The following is an 18,267-nucleotide window of genomic DNA, read 5'->3' as shown; positions in this document are numbered from 1 at the left end:
TCAAGAAACCATGGGAAATTTAGATTTTTTTATATGCATTAACAAAAGAGATTTTTTTAAATTGAAGGTTTGTTTATGGCTCAGATTTCAAGATTTTTCAGTAGTAATATTTTATAAAAAGCAAAATCTCTCATGAATGCAATTCCAAATTCAAAATAAAAAAACAAACAAATCCAAAATTGATTATTGCTCTAAACCAAGCGGACACTTTTTAGAAAATTTCGGACCTTATTGACAATTATCCATACCAGGAAAAAACAAGTCTTCTTTCATGTTCAGAATTATATTTGCTTTTTTTTTTATGTGACAAAATTAGTTCTTTTGCAATGTGCTTTTTTATATTTTTCTATGAACTCGTTTTATGACTGTTTTTCACATTTTTTCAACCTTCCAAAATTAAACTTTTTTCTGTGTAAAAAATAAACTTTTTAACATGAAATAAAAGTAATGGGTAATTCTCCGCCAACTCACACAGCAGTTGCCCCGACCCCTCTTTGTCCCTGATCACGAATCCGAGGTCCGTTTTTTGATATCTCGTGACGGAGGGGCGGTGCGACCCCTTCCATTTTTGAACATGCGAAAAAAGAGGTGTTTTTCAATAATTTGCAGCCTGAAACGGTGATGAGATATAAATTTGGTGTCAAAGGGATTTTTATGTAAAATTAGACGCTCGATTTGATGGCGTACTCAGAATTCCTAAAAAACGTATTTTTCATCGAAAACAACACTAAAAAAGTTTTAAAAATTCTCCCCTTTTCCGTTACTCGACTGTAAAAAATTTTGGAACATGTCATTTTATGGGAAATTTAATGCACTTTTCGAATCTACATTGACCCAGAAGGGTAATTTTTTCATTTAGAACAAAAATTTTCATTTTAAAATTTCGTGTTTTTTCTAACTTTACAGGGTTATTTTTTAGAGTGTAACAATGTTCTACAAAGTTGTAGAGCAGACAATTACAAAAATTTTGATATATAGACATAAGGGGTTTGCTTATAAGCATCACGAGTTATCGCGATTGTACGAAAAAAAGTTTTGAAAAAGTTGGTCGTCATCGATCATGGCCGTTCATGGTCACCCGCGACAGACACGGACGACGAAACAAAGAGAAACGCAAAAAGTAACTTTTTCAAAAAATTTATTTCGTAAAATCGCGATAACTCGTGATGTTTATAAGCAAACCCCTTATGTCTATATATCAAATTTTTTGTAATTGTCTGCTCTACAACTTTGTAGAACATTGTTACACTCTAAAAAATAACCCTGCAAAGTTAGAAAAAACACGAAATTTTAAAATGAAAATTTTTGTTCTAAATAAAAAAATGACCCTTCTGGGTCAATGTAGATTCGAAAAGTACATTAAATTTCCCATAAAATGACATGTTCCAAATTTTTTTACAGTCAAGTAACGGAAAATGGGAGAATTTTTAAAACTTTTTTAGTGTTTTTTTCGATGAAAAATACGTTTTTTCGGAATTCTGAGTACGCCATCAAATCGGGCGTCTAATTTTACATAAAAGTCCCTTTGACACCAAATTTATATCTCATCACCGTTTCAGGCTGCAAATTATTGAAAAACACCTCTTTTTTCGCATGTTCAAAAATGGAACGGGTCGTACCGCCCCTCCGTCACGAGATATCAAAAAACGGACCTCGGATTCGTGATCAGGGACAAAAGTTACCCCTTAGGACAGCGATTCTCAACCTTCTTCTAGGCTGGTACCCCCTACCGTGTAAATCAAGTAGGCCCGGTACCCCCGTTGAGAATCGCTGCCTTAGGACAAAGTTTCACGCAATTCGAAGAGGGGTCGGGGCAACTTTTCCCGATTTCGTGTGAGTTGGTAGAGAATTACCCTAATATTAGCCGAACATTGCCAAAATTAAATCTCAACTATTTCAAATCGTCAAATTGGGAGTTCTTCTTTAAAATGCTTTTTGTAGATAAAAAAATTCGTTGAAGAAAATATGTTCATGATCGATGCCAGTTGAGAGGTGAATTGTAGGGGTTAAACAGATAATACATATGTAGATAAATATATTACCCATAGCTATTCCATTAGAAAATGAAACACTGAAGACTTTAACAAAATAGAATCAGGCATTTTTAATAGTTAAAGACAAAACCATATCGCAAGTGTAACTAAAATTTGCAATATCATTCTAATTGAAAGATTTAAAAAATTTAAACTTGAATGATTATATTTTATTCATAATAAACTATTCTTACAATTAAAATGTTTATCTGTATTTTTAACAAAATAAGATAAACTCTCTTTTTAAGTTTTGGTATCTTGGTTTGACCTGTTTTTTAAATAATCAACATGTTTCGACCATAAAGTACTATTTTTTCTCAACATTTGAAGAAATACAACCCAAAACGAAAAGAATTAAATTTTAGGTGAAGGCATCGACCGTTCGCATTGAAAGTTTATCTTCACTGTAAAATTATTGATTCGAACAAAAAATCATTGCAATTAATTAATTAAATAATTAATTTCAAAAACAATCTTTAACCTAAACAAAAATCTCAATCTATATCTTTATTCTAAACAAAAACAAAATATTTCCACTGATCAAAGGAAATTTTTCAACAAGGTTTTCTAATTAAGTTAGTTTTTTAAAACTTATTTCACAGTTTTATTTTTAAAAAATGTATTCACCAGCTCTGATGAAGGTCAAGGCAAAAATATATAAAAAGAGTAAATCTGATTTCCAAAAATGTTATGTAAAGAGTACCACAAAATGCTTTATACATTATTACACAAATTTAAAAGATATCAATATTATGTTTTTTTTCTATTTCCGGTTTTGCTTCTATTTCCAATCCGTGGTCCAATAATTTAAGATTCGTAAAATGCTTTAAAAGCTTTAAATTGTTTATAAATGCAAATACAAACGTTACACAGTACATTCTAAATAGTTTGCAGTCGATTTTAACAACTTTTTCTTATTTCAATGAAAACTTAAATTTTGAGCAATAACTCAAAACTAAAGTTTTCATTGAATACAAATGCTGTAAAATCGATTGCAAAAAAAAACAAAGTTGTAGTAAAATCGCTAAATTTGTAAATTTTCATTTGAAATATTTTTTTCAAGGAGTTTTCGAAGGGTGGTGACACAAATTTAAAATAAAATTTGCATTGGTCTTACTTCAAAAAAGTGTTTTTAATATGAAGATAATTCAAACATTAAATTCAAAATGACGTAACCTTGTTCAGATTCCTTTTGAAGGATTTTTTTGTGTTTTTTTTCAACATCGGTTTTCTGTTTTTTAGTTGTGTTAAAAGCTTTTTAACGAAGTTTTTGAAATTATTTGGAAGAGTTACATTTTTACATTTCAGAGATTTCATCCAAGCAATCATCAAGCTTTATACAAGGCGTTTTTACTATCTTTGACAATATATGTACAGTTAGGAGTTTTTTTTTTTTTTTTTTTTTCAATGTGAATAGGGTGACAATAACAAAAATCGACATCGGGTATACCTTTCGGTTCGAATCCTTAGGCAATAATAAGCAACTGTGCCAATTTTGAGCCAAATCAGTAAAGGTTTATAGATAGTCAAAGTTGGTGAAAAAAAACGTCTTCTTTAAAACGCTAATTACTCGTCAGAGTTAACTCGGATCGATTTGCGGTCTTGGCCAAAATTGTTTGTCATGATTTTTTTCATAATAATGAGTTTACTTGACATTTTGATGAAATTTTGTTTTTTTTTTTTATTTCCCCATGCATTTTTGCGAATTTTTTCATCCACACTTTTTTCTTTTTGAATGATTTAGAATTTAAAAATTGTTTTGTATTTTTTCTAAAACTTTGCACCGTTTTGGATTTTTTTTTAAATTTCCTACTTTTTCTGCCTTCTATCATCATCATCATTACCAAAAATTATAGTGCTTTTCAGCATTTATATCGAAAAGTTATAATTTTCGCCACTGGTTTTTTTAGAATTTTTTATTTGATTTAAAAAATTTAAACGCCAAAGCGAGGAAACAAATAATTCACTAGCAAATCCTATAGGATTTCAAAACTGTCATGATTCGAATCCCCGGACGCTTCGAAAACCGGACACCTCATCTTGTTTTATCAATTATTTGGATATAAGTTCGCATAATTATTGTCAAAACTGTGTTATTTGATGATTTCTAACATCAGCTTTCATTTTAAATATGTTTAAACGCTGTAGCCAATGACAAAACAAATAAATTAAATTAAAAAAAACATGAGTTTATCAAATCTTTGAAACATTTCGCTGAAATATTTTTATAGACGTTCGAAGCGCCGGAAAGGCAAAGCAGAAATTTATGGATCTGAATTCCTTAAATTCTAGCAATTTTTTAAGCAAAATATCGATTGTTTTGTTGTTACCAGCTTATTTGAGACTTAAAGAATGCCATTCACTTTTATTTCAGTACAAATTTGTCCGGATTTCGAAACAGCTTTTATCAGTGTCTGGGATTCTAAGCACAACAAATTATTTTAATTTTGAAATCCTGATGAAAAATGGTTAGAAAAGACATACCTTGCATGCATTCTCTTAAAAATGACAGTTAATGCTACAGCCTGATGATATTTCTACATTTCCAACTTATTACATGATTTTTTTGCCAGTTAGGCTGGTACAAATTTTATTTAAAGTTTTTGTCCCCCCCCCCCCCCCCCCCCCCCCTTCAAAGTTGGCTCGAAAAATCAGGGGGCAAAAAAAATATTTTTTCAAAAAACACTTATATTTCAATGAAAATTTAAGTGCAATCAGTTGAAATTAATTTTGAATGCATTCCCCTGCGCTTAGAATCATTTTTAGCATGTTTCGGTTGAAAACTAATGATTGCAAAACAACTAAACTAATGTAAAATGCATTTTAAAACACCCTTTTCCGTGCAAATGTTGAAACTATGGCTTGTTATTTCAATATTTTTATTTTTTTGCCCCCTTCTCGAACCCGGCCCGAGCCGAGGGACAAAAACTTTGAAAAATATTTGCATCGGCCTTATAACAAAAATGATATGCTACTAAGTGTCCGGATTTCGAATCATGACGTTATGCATTTCGTTGCCAAACTTGATATTTTCAGTAATTTTCGAATTTATCAAACTCGGTAGAGCCTCGTGTGATAATTGAACAACACATCAAGAAAAATCATCATTTTACCAACTCATGTTTTTAAAGATTTCAATCTAGCTCAATGTGGTCAGACATTGTATTCCAATCTGAAAATCACAACCCTATTATCATAGAATCCCAATCCGATCCTGAACGAAAGAAACGAACAAAAAAACAATTGTACAATTCACACACAAGCTACATCTCGAAATGCAATTCAATTGACCAGCTATACCTAGTAAAGTGCGGGAAAACGACCACGTGCAATCGCATCGTGCCCCCGGATAATGCGATGTTATCATTAGCATTTAAGGCTATCAACAAACGCATAATTGGATGGGATGGTCACCACATTGTAAATGAAGGGTGACAATAATGACAACACTGCCTCCCATCGCAATATGGTGGTTCGGGACCATTTCGATAATTGGATCTCGCGTTTTCGGGGCCAAGCCTCGTTTTGTCGTGAACTAGTTTTTGGTCAATTATTGATGGAACCCGGTTATTCCGAAACATGACAGGACTTACCTTAATTGGAGAGGACACATCTACTTAAGTGTGTTACATTATAATCACCAGACGCGCGGGACTTGGGTAGATCAACCCCTCCAATTTTTGTCAATTTTCTCGAACGAAATGATATAATCCACTTGGAGTGAAAGGAGTCAAATTTGATTGCTTTGGAGGAAAATTTCGGCCACGCGATGTGGTTCTTTTTTCAAATAGAATAAAATGGAAGCCTGTTATTGATTCTATTCTTAATTGGATTCCGGACACGTTGCGTGACCGATTCCTTTGGAATAGAGTTGATCTATCATTGTTGAGAAAGGATAGTCTGATGTAATTATTATGTAGACTAGTGCCAACTGACTTACTGCTGTCGAACAGACTAGACTTATTGATTTCTACAAACAAATTACCTAAATTTTTCAACGTTTCATTACGCCATCTCATCCTTTGGAGACAAAACATTAGGAATCCAAATGTTATTCAAAAAGTTGCTAAAGAATTTGATCGTTTAATTCCCGCTTTCCCGGATCATTTAACATCGCATTTCAATAAAGTTTTTTTTTTCTCTTCGTTCTTCCTTATATAAATTCACCCTCCCCTTTCTAAGGATATTTTTATTGAGTTTTTTTTTCTTCCTCATCTCAGTCTCAAGTGTCGGTCCTGTCTCTTAATCTCACACACTTTTCTTTCTATCCAGTGCAATCAATTTCCCGCGTTTTTTTTCTCTCTTTTTTTCGGAAGCGCGCGCGAGCGTACCAAATTCGATTTCAAATTGTGTAAACCTCTATCAAGATGGGGAAGTTTGTGTTTTTTTTTTCGCGTCGGGATGAGTGACACGAAGGAAATAGGTACGAAAAGAGCAATAACATCCAATCCGGAACTGGTGAAATTAACACCCCCTTCCCTAGAGAGGAGGTAAATTGAAGGGAGAAAAATTAGCATGTCGAACTAGGTTTGATTGAAGATTTAAATTATTTACTTTGTGGAAAAAACATGAATTCTTGCAACACTTCATCAATACCAGTTACCAATTTAAAAATAAAACGTTTAAAATTGATTATGAACCATTTAATACAAAAAAGTAAAAAAAATGTTTTTTTAAATTAAATATAAAATAAACAAAATGAAATATTCTTAACATCATTTCTTCACTCCTAAAAAATTAGGTAATTCTCCGCCAACTCACACCATCGGAAAAAGTTCCTTGACCCCTAATCGATTTACTTGAAACTCCTAAGGAGTAATTTTTATCCCTGATCACGAATCCGAGCTCCATTTCTCGATATCACATGACGGATTTTTGAACATTTGAAAAAAGACGTTTTTTACAAAAATATGTAGCCTGAAATGGTGTTGGTTAGGAAATAAAAAAAAACAGCTGAAATTTTTAACCAGAATTTAAATATTTCAATGAAAAAAATCATTGGAAAATGCATTATACAGCTGTAAAGTTGATGTGCAATCATTAGTTTTCAAAAAAGTAAGATTTGACGAAAACAAGACTTTTTGTGATTTGATGCATTGAATTTTTTTTATAAAAGGGTAATTCTCCGCCAACTCACACAGCAGTTGCCCCGACCCCTCTTCGATTTACGTGTAACTTTGTCCTAAGAGGTAACTTTTGTCACTGATCACGAATCCGAGGTCCGTTTTTTGATATCTCGTGACGGAGGGGGGGTACGACCCCTTCCATTTTTGAACGAGTGAAAAAAGAGTTGTTTTTCAATAATTTGCAGCCTGAAACGGTGATGAGATAGAAATTTGGTGTCAAAGGGACTTTTATGTAAAATTAGACGTCCGATTTGATAGCGTACTCAGAATTCCGAAAAAACGTATTTTTCATCGAAAAAAACACTAAAAAAGTTATAAAAACTCTCCCATTTTCCGTTTCTTGACTGTAAAATTTTTTGGAACATGTCATTTTTAGGGAAATTTAATGTATTTTTCGAATCTACATTAACCCAGAAGGGTCATTTTTTTATTTAAAACAAAATTTTTGATTTTAAAATTTCGTTTTTTTTAATTTTACAGGGATATTTTTTAGAGTGCAACAATGTTCTACAAAGTTGTAGAGCAAACAATTACAAAATTTTTGATATAAATACATGAGGGGTTTGCGTATTAACATCACGAGTTATCGCGATTTTACGAAAAAAAGTTTTGAAAAAGTTGGTCGTCGTCGATCATGGCCGTTCATCGTCACCCGCGACAGACACGGACAAAGAGAAACGCAAAAGGTATTTTTTTCATAACTTTTTTTCGTAAAATCGCGATAGCTCGCGATATTTATAAGCAAACCCCGTATGTATATATATATCAAAATTTTTGTAATTGTCTGCTCTACAACTTTGTAGAACATTATTACACTCTAAAAAATATCCCTGTAATGTTAGAAAAAACACGAAATTCTAAAATGAAAATTTTTGTTCTAAATGATAAAAATACCCTTCTGGGTTAATGTATATTCGAAAAGTACATTAAATTTCCCTTAAAATGACATATTCAAAAAAAATTAATGTCAAGTAACGGAAAATGGGAGAAGTTTTAAAACTTTTTTAGTGTTTTTTTCGATGAAAAATACGTTTTTTCGGAATTCTGAGTACGCCATCAAATCGGGCGTCTAATTGTGCATAAAAGTCCCTTTGACACCAAATTTCTATCTCATCATCGTTTCAAGCTGCAAATTATTGAAAAACACCTCTTTTTTCGCATGTTCAAAAATGAAAGGGGTCGTACCACCCCTCCGTCACGAGATATCAAAAAACGGACCTCGGATTCGTGATCAGGGACAAAAGTTACCCTTTAGGACAATGTTTCACGCAAATCGAAGGGGGGTCGGGGCAACTTTTCTCGATTTCGTGTGAGTTTGTAGAGAAATACCCAAAATTCTTAATATTTTTGAATTAACCCAAACATGCTAAAAATAAAAATTAAAAAAACAGTGGGGAGTGCATTTTAAAATTATTTCAGTTGATTACACTTAAATTTCCATGAAATAAATTGATCTTTTTTGAAAAAAAAAAATTGCTCCATGATTTTTCAAACTTGAAAAAAATGAACCAGCCTAATTCCATTTGTTCTTCTGATCTTCACTTTGAAAAATCTAAAAAAAATCAATTTTTTTATCAACAAATTTATTTTACGGAAGATATAAAGAAAGAACAATATTATTTTAGATTTTTTTATATAATAATTTTTACATAATTTTTCAACTTGTCAGAATAAGGGAAAATTATTTTACTTTGTCATTCCACCAAAACCATGCTCTATAATGAATGACTTCCTTTCTAACCTCTCCATTCCCTTCCCTCTCGGGTGCTTAATTTCCATTGCACTTATTTTTAATTTGCACCACCTTTTCGCGCGCGCACCCAAAACAACGCACAGCAACATTGTTTTAATTATTTTCTATGTCAGCGCAAATTCCTGGCATTCAACAGTTTGTGTCCGTTTTTTTCTCACTTATTTTTTTTCACCTTTGGTCCAATGTTGCGATGTATTTTTTCACACCTCAAGCAGCAGCACGAAAAAAAAGGACGACAATTTTTCTTGTCCTTTTTATTGGAGCGAACAACGCTCTCCCCCCGTTAAGATTCCCCGGGCTTGACTAATCAAATGAAATTTAATTAATTGTACAAGTTTTCCGCACCAGGACACTCTTTCGGGGAGGCGAAACAAAAAACAAGTCCAAAAACAGTTTTACCTCATTGGTTGGACTTTTGGGTAAATTTGCCCCCCGGTGTTTGTCGAGGTGCCGAAAAAGAATTTGCTCGTCTTTTTTTTTCTTTGGGCAGTTCTTTTTACGCCACGACCCAGAATGATTTGGATAATTAACATTCCAACGCCCAAGGCTCCAAAAAAGTTGGAACGGTAACTTCAACTCAATGGTTCTCGGGCATTACTCAACCAATCAAGATGATTCTTCTTTCCAGAGATTTGTTAGGATGTCTAGATGATTCTAGAACTTTGCAGAACTTAATTTGATCAAATCTGTAATTTTTGCGAACAAAAACATCGTTCCAACTTTTTTTTTCGCGTGTAAAAAAAAATTCGCCAAAAATTCCGCGGAGGCAGTCGTTTTAAAAAAGGTGGAACGATGTTTTCGGTCGCAGAAATTACAGATTTGTTCAAATCAAGTTCTGCAAAATTTTAGGATCATCTAGACATTCTTACAAATCACTGGAAACAAGAATCGTCCCGATTGGTTGAGTAATGCCCGAGAACCAGCGAGTTGAAGTTACCGTTCCAACTTTTTTGGGAGGCTTGGGCGTCCGTGTAAGTTGGACGTGCGTTGGGCGTTCCAGTGTTAAATGCGAATGCGAAAAGGAAAAAAAACACCACCTAAAATTAAGCATCTTGTCCTTTCTTTTTTTTTTTGGTGATTAGGGGAGGGTGGCCTTCTTTTGACTTGAAAGCAAATTACTCTCAAGTTTCGAACAATGTGATCTCCAAACTATTTTTTAAGGAATTTGAGATAGCAGGATTCTAATTAGCTAAACGTTTTTGTGAATTTAAAAAAAATACTCACTCGATTATCTAGTTAAGGAGGTATTACACGACGGGATTCTTAGTTTGCAAACTTATCAAAACAAAGGTTTGATAATTTCTGTGTTTGTCAAAAATTGTCAGAAACAAACTTGCAAACAAAATTTCCCTCAGTGGAATGCCAACTTTAGATTAGGATGCCAATAATAGGGTACCTCAACCTCTAATCATCACTCTCAAATTGACACCCGAGAAAGGCCCAATCTCTAACAAAAAATTGTACGGAAAAGCACACCCTTTCAAAATGGCTTTTCCTTCTTTCTCAAAGATGAGAATGATTTTTTTCCGTCTCTCAATTCCTTAACCTCAATTTAGCCTTCTTTCGTCACTGGTTTTTAATTCCAGCGCGGAGGAGAAAAAATCGCACTTTAAATGAATGTTACTTTTTCAACCTCGCTCAAAGCATTTTTATCACTCTCGGTAAAATGAACAAATTCGAGATCGTGACTCCGTGGAACGAGTTGAAAATTGAGATTAATTCTTTTATTAGTGCGTCGTCTTTGTTTGTAAACTGCTCGTCTCAAGGAGAAAAAAAACAAACGGGACTGGGGTGTGACACTAGTATAATTTCGCTCTTCGACAAATAGAAACAAAATGAATCGATTCAAGTGAGTGGAAGAGGAAAAAAAAAGTGGGCCCCATTAAAGCCGAGCGTGAAAGATTCCGTGAAAGAGAAAAATGCATTCCAATCACTCAGCGCGGAACGCGTTTGCTCAATTTTCAGCAGCAGAAGCTTTCACGGCGGAAAAGAACTTCAATTGACGGCAAATCGATGACTGAATCGCTTGATTTTTTTTTCTTCTCACTGCTTCGTCTAGATTGAAAGTTTGCTTGCTTTAGGATTCGTTTCGTTTTGGAGATGTCGAAAAAACGAGATTTTGAGATGCTTGGGAAAATTTGTTTGTTGAAAACAGAAGTTTGTTTCAAAAAACTGCATTTCTTATAACTTTTTCGTGATATTCTGAAATGAGCTGTCATATGCAATTTATTTCATATAAACCTTGTCAAAATCGGGAACATTTCATTTTTAAGTGCATTGCCCTGTTATTGAAAAGATTAAGAAGGTAAAAAAGAAGAATTCTGTAAAAAATATAACTTTATACAAGCTATTTTCCATTTTAGAACAAATTTTGACTTTTTTGAAATTTTCAAAATGTTGAACAAAAGTAGAAACAAACACGATTTTTTGTTTTCGTCAATTCTTTACAGTTTTACCCCGTTGGTTTGACAAAGTCTAAATAGACCATTTAAAATCTTTGCCTCGAAACCGAGAAAATTGTTAATTTAATTTGAAAACAACTCAATGTAAAGAGGTTAAAAAAAGTATCGATGATTATCAATAGAGAAATTTTGTAGCGTAAAAATTTCATTGCAATTAAGTTTTCTAAGAAATAATATATTCAATCTAGTTTTTATCAGAAGCTGAATAAATGGTAAAATTAGCTGAAACGATATTTTTTCTCCAAACCCAGAAACACTTTTGCATCAGTTGACATTCCACTCGCAACATTCTATTGCACCACTATTCAGGTGCAATTCCGCACCAAACCCGAAAAATAGATACAATTTTTGCACAAGTCCGTTTCTCACCTGACCGGAAAGCGCGAACAAAATTTTTCATCGCACTCCTTGTACCGAGAATGTTTACGCCATCGCGGTCCATTTCACTAACAGGACATTCCAAACAACTTTGAAATTACCAGCAAAATGTTCGCCCATTTAGGACGAATGGAAACCACCTGCGCTTCAAAGCGCAGTTAAGGTGAAATTCTCGCACATTGTTTCTAATCAAAGTAGGCTAGTTTTTATTTTTTTTATTTTATGTTTTTATTGAAAATTTCGTACATGGTTCCATCCCAGTAGGCTTCTGGCCAACATGGCCAACCCCGTCTGCTAGATTGGTCGGCCATTACGGCGGTCAACGGTGCGTGAACGAACGCAATTCTCCATATTTCGTTGAGGTTAGGCCCAGACATGTTGATGGCAGTTGGTCGTAAAAATATGAGCGCTGCTAGCCGCCGAACTCAATTAGGCGTGCAATTTTAGGTTCGCTTCTAGTTGGTTGTGCTACGGTGGAACCTCATTGGGTTGACAGCTGTCAGTTTGACACTTTTGAGTGTGACCTGATGGTTTGACAAACTACGAACTGTCACTTTTGTCAACAATATGGGAGTCAAACCAACGGGGTCTTACTGTAGTAGCCAAAGCAGCTACTTTATGTATTTACGCCGACCGTTGCGGAGCGTAAATAAGCTTTTACTTCGGCGTTAAACCTAACCTAACATTCGTTATTTATTAACTGCCTTCCTCGCTCTGTGGTTCGGTTGCAGAGTTGGAAAATTGAATATTTTATGACTCTATTTACAAGCGGTGCACGGGGAAAACACTTTTTGTCACAGTTGTTCGCCGTTTTGCGGTTTATTTTGTGACCAACATATGCGGGGCCAGTAATTTTTTGAAATAGTTGTCCATTAGGTAGCCAAATGTTGTCCGCACGCACGCTCGGCCTCCTTTGATTGAAGAATCATTGCGACGTGGACTGTCATTAGTGTCACTCAGCGCAGCAGCAGCTTGCTTGGGTTGTTTTGTCTCTGAAATATGAACAGATTGAACATTGAGGTTCGTCAACCAGACCTAGTTTTATCTGTTTTGATGAACGATGACGACGACGACATCGGAGCTGCAGTAACATGTTTATGATTGATTTATGTATTATTGGTTATGTGGGTTTATGCTGCTCGATGTGGTGGCGCTTCCGGATGAAAGAAGAAAGAAAGAACAACAACAACGAAATAAACGAGGGATTTTTAATGTCATACCTTTGATGTGAGTTGGCAAACCGCAAAACTGCGGCCACTAAACGATATGGTTGAACAATCTTTATACCAGGGAACAGTCATGTGGGGTTATGATCGATCATCTGATTCAAATGAAAGGTTTGATTACTGAGGAAACGTTTGTGGTTATTGAAGAAGATCAATTTTTACAATTGTTTAAAAATACAATCCAGACTCGATTATCCAATGTCTGTATTATCCGAAACTCGGTTATCCGGTAAACATATCCAGGTTTTTAAGCGAAGATGGCGTTTGAGTTGAACGTCCGAAATGTCAAATCGCGCAGTAGCACCAACATTAGAAAAAAATGCGGCTGTCATGCCATGGCACACATTTTTCGTAATGCTTGTACCAATGCGTGATTTTGACATTTCGGGCGTTCACCATTCGAACGCCATTTTCGCTTAAAAAGCTGGATAAATTAAAAATAATAATTCAAATGAGCTCAAAATACACATATTTCGTACATTTTTAAATGGATTCTAGCTAAATTAATGTAGCCTTGATTTGTATGGGATTTCGGATAATCGAATCACGAACAACAATTTTTTTTTCATTTTCTTGTTTTTAAAAACAAAGTTCTGCGACTCCATTTAAGTAAAATTTGAAAAGTTTGTTTGCCTTTTAAATAACAAAATGGATTTTTTCAATACTTCATCACCACCATTTTGGCAAATTCTAGATCACTTTAGCGTAGTTTGGGGGTCATCAAGGTTGAAAACAATCACTTCAAGCGAATAACGATTGCTTTAAGAAAGGCCATCTGAGTATGCTTTGATCTCTTCTTTCCTGACTGTCACTTGATCGCTTAGTGTGTCAGAGACGAATACAAATTTGAATGATTGGGTTTAGACGTCAACTTGCTGCGATCTGAATATAATTTTCCCCATTTAACACCAGCAGTCATGATTTGTTATAATTAGCGATTTTACACTTGACGAATGACAGCTAGTCGTGGCAATTTGAGAATAAAGACCATTCCTAGCAGTCTTATTTGTGAGGTGTAACAGGCAGCGATTAATTGGAAAATTAATCATAGTCGTCGGATTTTCAACACTGGGGGTCATACTTAAGGTCGACAATAAAAAAAAAGACAACAAAATTAGATTATCCGAAGAATCGATTATCCGAATCCGAATTATGAAAAAAACATTTGACATTTCGAGCAGTACAATGTAATTAGGCCAATGTCGAAGTGTAAACAAAGTGTCTATCCTGCTCATTCCTAATGTAAACATCCACTGACGTGAGCAGGATAGACTCTTTGTTTACATTTCGACATTGTTTTGCTTAATTTGCGTGATTTTGACATTTCGGGTGTGCACCATTCGTAACGTCATTTTCGCTTAAAAAACTGGGTAACACGATCTGATCGAAATTACGACTGATACAAATTGAGAGCTAGAGTGGCGTCCTTAACTCAATTTGGCCCAAAAATCGACGTGCGACAAGATAGCACGATCACGACGATTTACTGAAACTTCAGAGAATCGCTCTACTGCGAACTGAAAAAAAGTCTGATAAGATGCAAAGTTTGCGAGAACGAATTAAAAAAGGTGCAGGTGGTTATGTTCTACATGACCAATATGACAAAGAACTTTGTACAAAACACAAAAAATCATGCTATTTTTATTTATATTTTTTAATTCTTTGCCAATTTATTTAATCCTGAGTAATTATTTCTAATTAAATATTTGCATTCAATGGCACCCCTGTGGATATAAATTGCCCATATTGCCCCAAGTCGAATGGCTCGATAAACGTCCCCCCGGTAGAACCTTCCCTCAGGGCCATGGCTACTCCGGGTGTGGCCAATCCTGTCAAAATTGCCATTTTCACTACCAGTATCAAAAACCATGAATTTTGATACCCATATTGCCCCAAGTCGAATGGTTCGATAAATGTCCCCCCGGTAGAACCTTCTCTCAGGGCCATGGCCACTCCGGGTGTGGCCAATCCTGTCAAAATTGCCATTTTCACTACCAGTATCAAAAACCATGAATTTTGATACCCATATTGCCCCAAGTCGAATGGTTCGATAAATGTCCCCCCGGTAGAACCTTCCCTCAGGGCCATGGCCACTCCGGGTGTGGCCAATCCTGTCAAAATGGCCATTTTCACTACCAGTATCAAAAACCATGAATTTTGATACCCATATTGCCCCAAGTCGAATGGTTCGATAAATGTCCCCCCGGTAGAACCTTCCCTCAGGGCCATGGCCACTCCGGGTGTGGCCAATATCCTACCAGTTTGGTCCCAACCCCGTTTCCTTAAATCATTCTGGTTTTCGAGTGACCGATCTAACAATCTTCGTTAGAACAGAATTCCTCCCAAGTTGGTGCACAACCTGTGTCTTTCAATGTGTGCATGTGTGTGTGAGCAATAAAATTACCACCGTCGATCCGTCTCTGACGGATTTTCGAATAAAACTAAAATTGTTCAGAGGTTATCTGTTACTTATATAGTTTGCATGAAATGTGGCAACAATGGTGCAGCATTCTCGCGTGACAGTTCCAAGAAAGCAGGAGACGAGGCAAAATTTGCACCATGTTGCCACATTTCATGCTAACTATATAAGCTAACAGATAGCCTCTGAACAATTTTAGTTTTATTCGAAAATCCGTCAGAGACGGATCGACGGTGGTAATTTTATTGCTCACACACACATGCACACATTGAAAGACACAGGTTGTGCACCAACTTGGGAGGAATTCTGTTCTAACGAAGATTGTTAGATCGGTCACTCGAAAACCAGAATGATTTAAGGAAACGGGGTTGGGACCAAACTGGTAGGATATTGGCCACACCCGGAGTGGCCATGGCCCTGAGGGAAGGTTCTACCGGGGGGACATTTATCGAACCATACGACTTGGGGCAATATGGGTATCAAAATTCATGGTTTTCGATACTGGTAATAAAAATTACGGGAAGGTTTTCCCGGGAGTGTTCTGTTGGATGACGTTGTAGGGCTTTGGTGTATTGGGCAAAGTTGTAGAGGAGAAAATTTCATGAAAGTTTGTCAAAGGTGCCAAATTTGTAGCTCTTAATCTACTCGAAATATACGTCATTTTTGCAAAAATGGTAAAAAAGCACTTTTTTGGTGATAACTTAAAATGTTAGCATTTTAGCGGCCTACTATGTTCTGAAGAGTTGTTTATGACATAAAATTACCCATCTTTGCCGAAGACAGCAAAATGTTTTGAGCCTTTATTGAGGAGTTTAAAAAAAAATTAAGTGATTTTGAGCCTATTTTCAAGTTGCAATGTTTTCAAATGGCGCATTTTGGCGCATAATCGAACAATGCACCTGAAAGTACACACTTTCAACTACATTTTCTGAAAATATTTTCGTGTTTATTTGTGTCTATTTTCAGATATCTCAATTTGAATTCGTCAGATTTTTAATAATTTTATTTATGAATGTTATTCGAAATCATAATGAATACAAGGTGAAAATCGGTAAATTGAAGGGTAAATTGATCGATTTTTATGGAAATTACATCGTCTATGAAAAATTACGACAACTTTTCCAGAGTGACCTAATATAACAGGAAATACTTAATTCTAAATACGGACAATCATTTAAAATTTTCACTTACATTATTTTTGAGAAAACATGTTTTTATTCATAATTTTAAAATATATATCATAATTTTAAGCATGAACAATGTATTTTCCATAAAAAACGATCAATTTACCGATTATTACCACGTTTCAATAAGATTCCGCTTAAAAATTATAATTAAATTGATTAAAAACCGTCAAATTCAAATTGAGATATCTAAAAATAGACACCGATAGACACGGAGATATATTCAGAAAATCTAGTTGAAAGTGTGTACTTTCATGTGCATTGTTCGGTTTTGCGCCAAAATGCGCCATTTTGAAAACATTGCAACTTGAAAATAGTTTCAAAATCACTCAAAAATGGTTATAAGTAAAAGTAAAAGTAAATCTTTCCCAGTTCCTGAGGGGAACACCCTTGAAGAGTATCGGGGCCAGCAATTACAAAGCGGATTCTGTGGCAGTTTCAAAAATGGTTATAACTCCTCAATAAAGGCTCAACACATTTTGCTGTCTTCGGCAAAGATGTGTAATTTTATGTAATAAACAACTCTTCAGAACATAGTAGGCCGCTAAAATGCTAACATTTTAAGTTATCACCAAAAAAGTGCTTTTTTACCATTGTTGCAAAAATGGCGTATATCTCGAGTAGATTAAGAGCTACAAATTTGGCACCTTTGACAAACTTTCATGAAATTTTCTCCTCTACAACTTTTCCCAATACACCAAAGCCCTACAACGTCATCCAACAGAACACTCCCGGGAAAACTTTCCCGTAATTTTTATTACCAGTATCGAAAACCATGAATTTTGATACCCATATTACCCCAAGTCGTATGGTTCGATAAATATCCCCCCGGTAGAACCTTCTTCATGGCACTGGCAACTCCGGGTGTGGGCAATCCTGTCAAAATGGCAATTTTCATTACCTGTATCAAAAACTATGCATTTGTATACCCATATTATATGGTTCCGTAAATGTCCTCCCGGAAGAACATTCCCCATGACACTGGCCACTCCGGGTGTGGCCAATCCTGTCAAAATGGCCATTTTCACTACCAGTATCAAAAACCATGAATTTTGATACCCATATTGCCCCAAGTCGAATGGTTCGATAAATGTCCCCCCGGTAGAACCTTCCCTCAGGGCCATGGCCACTCCGGGTGTGGCCAATCCTGTCAAAATTGCCATTTTCACTACCAGTATCAAAAACCAGGAATTTTGATACCCATATTGCCCCAAGTCAAATGGTTCGATAAATGTCCCCCCGGTAGAACCTTCCCTCAGGGCCATGGCCACTCCGGGTGTGGCCAATCCTGTCAAAATTGCCATTTTCACTACCAGTATCAAAAACCAGGAATTTTGATACCCATATTGCCCCAAGTCGCATGGTTCGATAAATGTCCCCCCGGTAGAACCTTCCCTCAGGGCCATGGCCACTCCGGGTGTGGCCAATATCCTACCAGTTTGGTCCCAACCCCGTTTCCTTAAATCATTCTGGTTTTCGAGTGACCGATCTAACAATCTTCGTTAGAACAGAATTCCTCCCAAGTTGGTGCACAACCTGTGTCTTTCAATGTGTGCATGTGTGTGTGAGCAATAAAATTACCACCGTCGATCCGTCTCTGACGGATTTTCGAATAAAACTAAAATTGTTCAGAGGCTATCTGTTAGCTTATATAGTTAGCATGAAATGTGGCAACATGGTGCAAAT

This window comes from Culex pipiens, chromosome 2 (genome assembly GCF_016801865.2).
Source record: "Culex pipiens pallens isolate TS chromosome 2, TS_CPP_V2, whole genome shotgun sequence".
NCBI lineage: Eukaryota > Metazoa > Arthropoda > Insecta > Diptera > Culicidae > Culex > Culex pipiens.
This window is presented reverse-complemented; position numbering follows the sequence as displayed.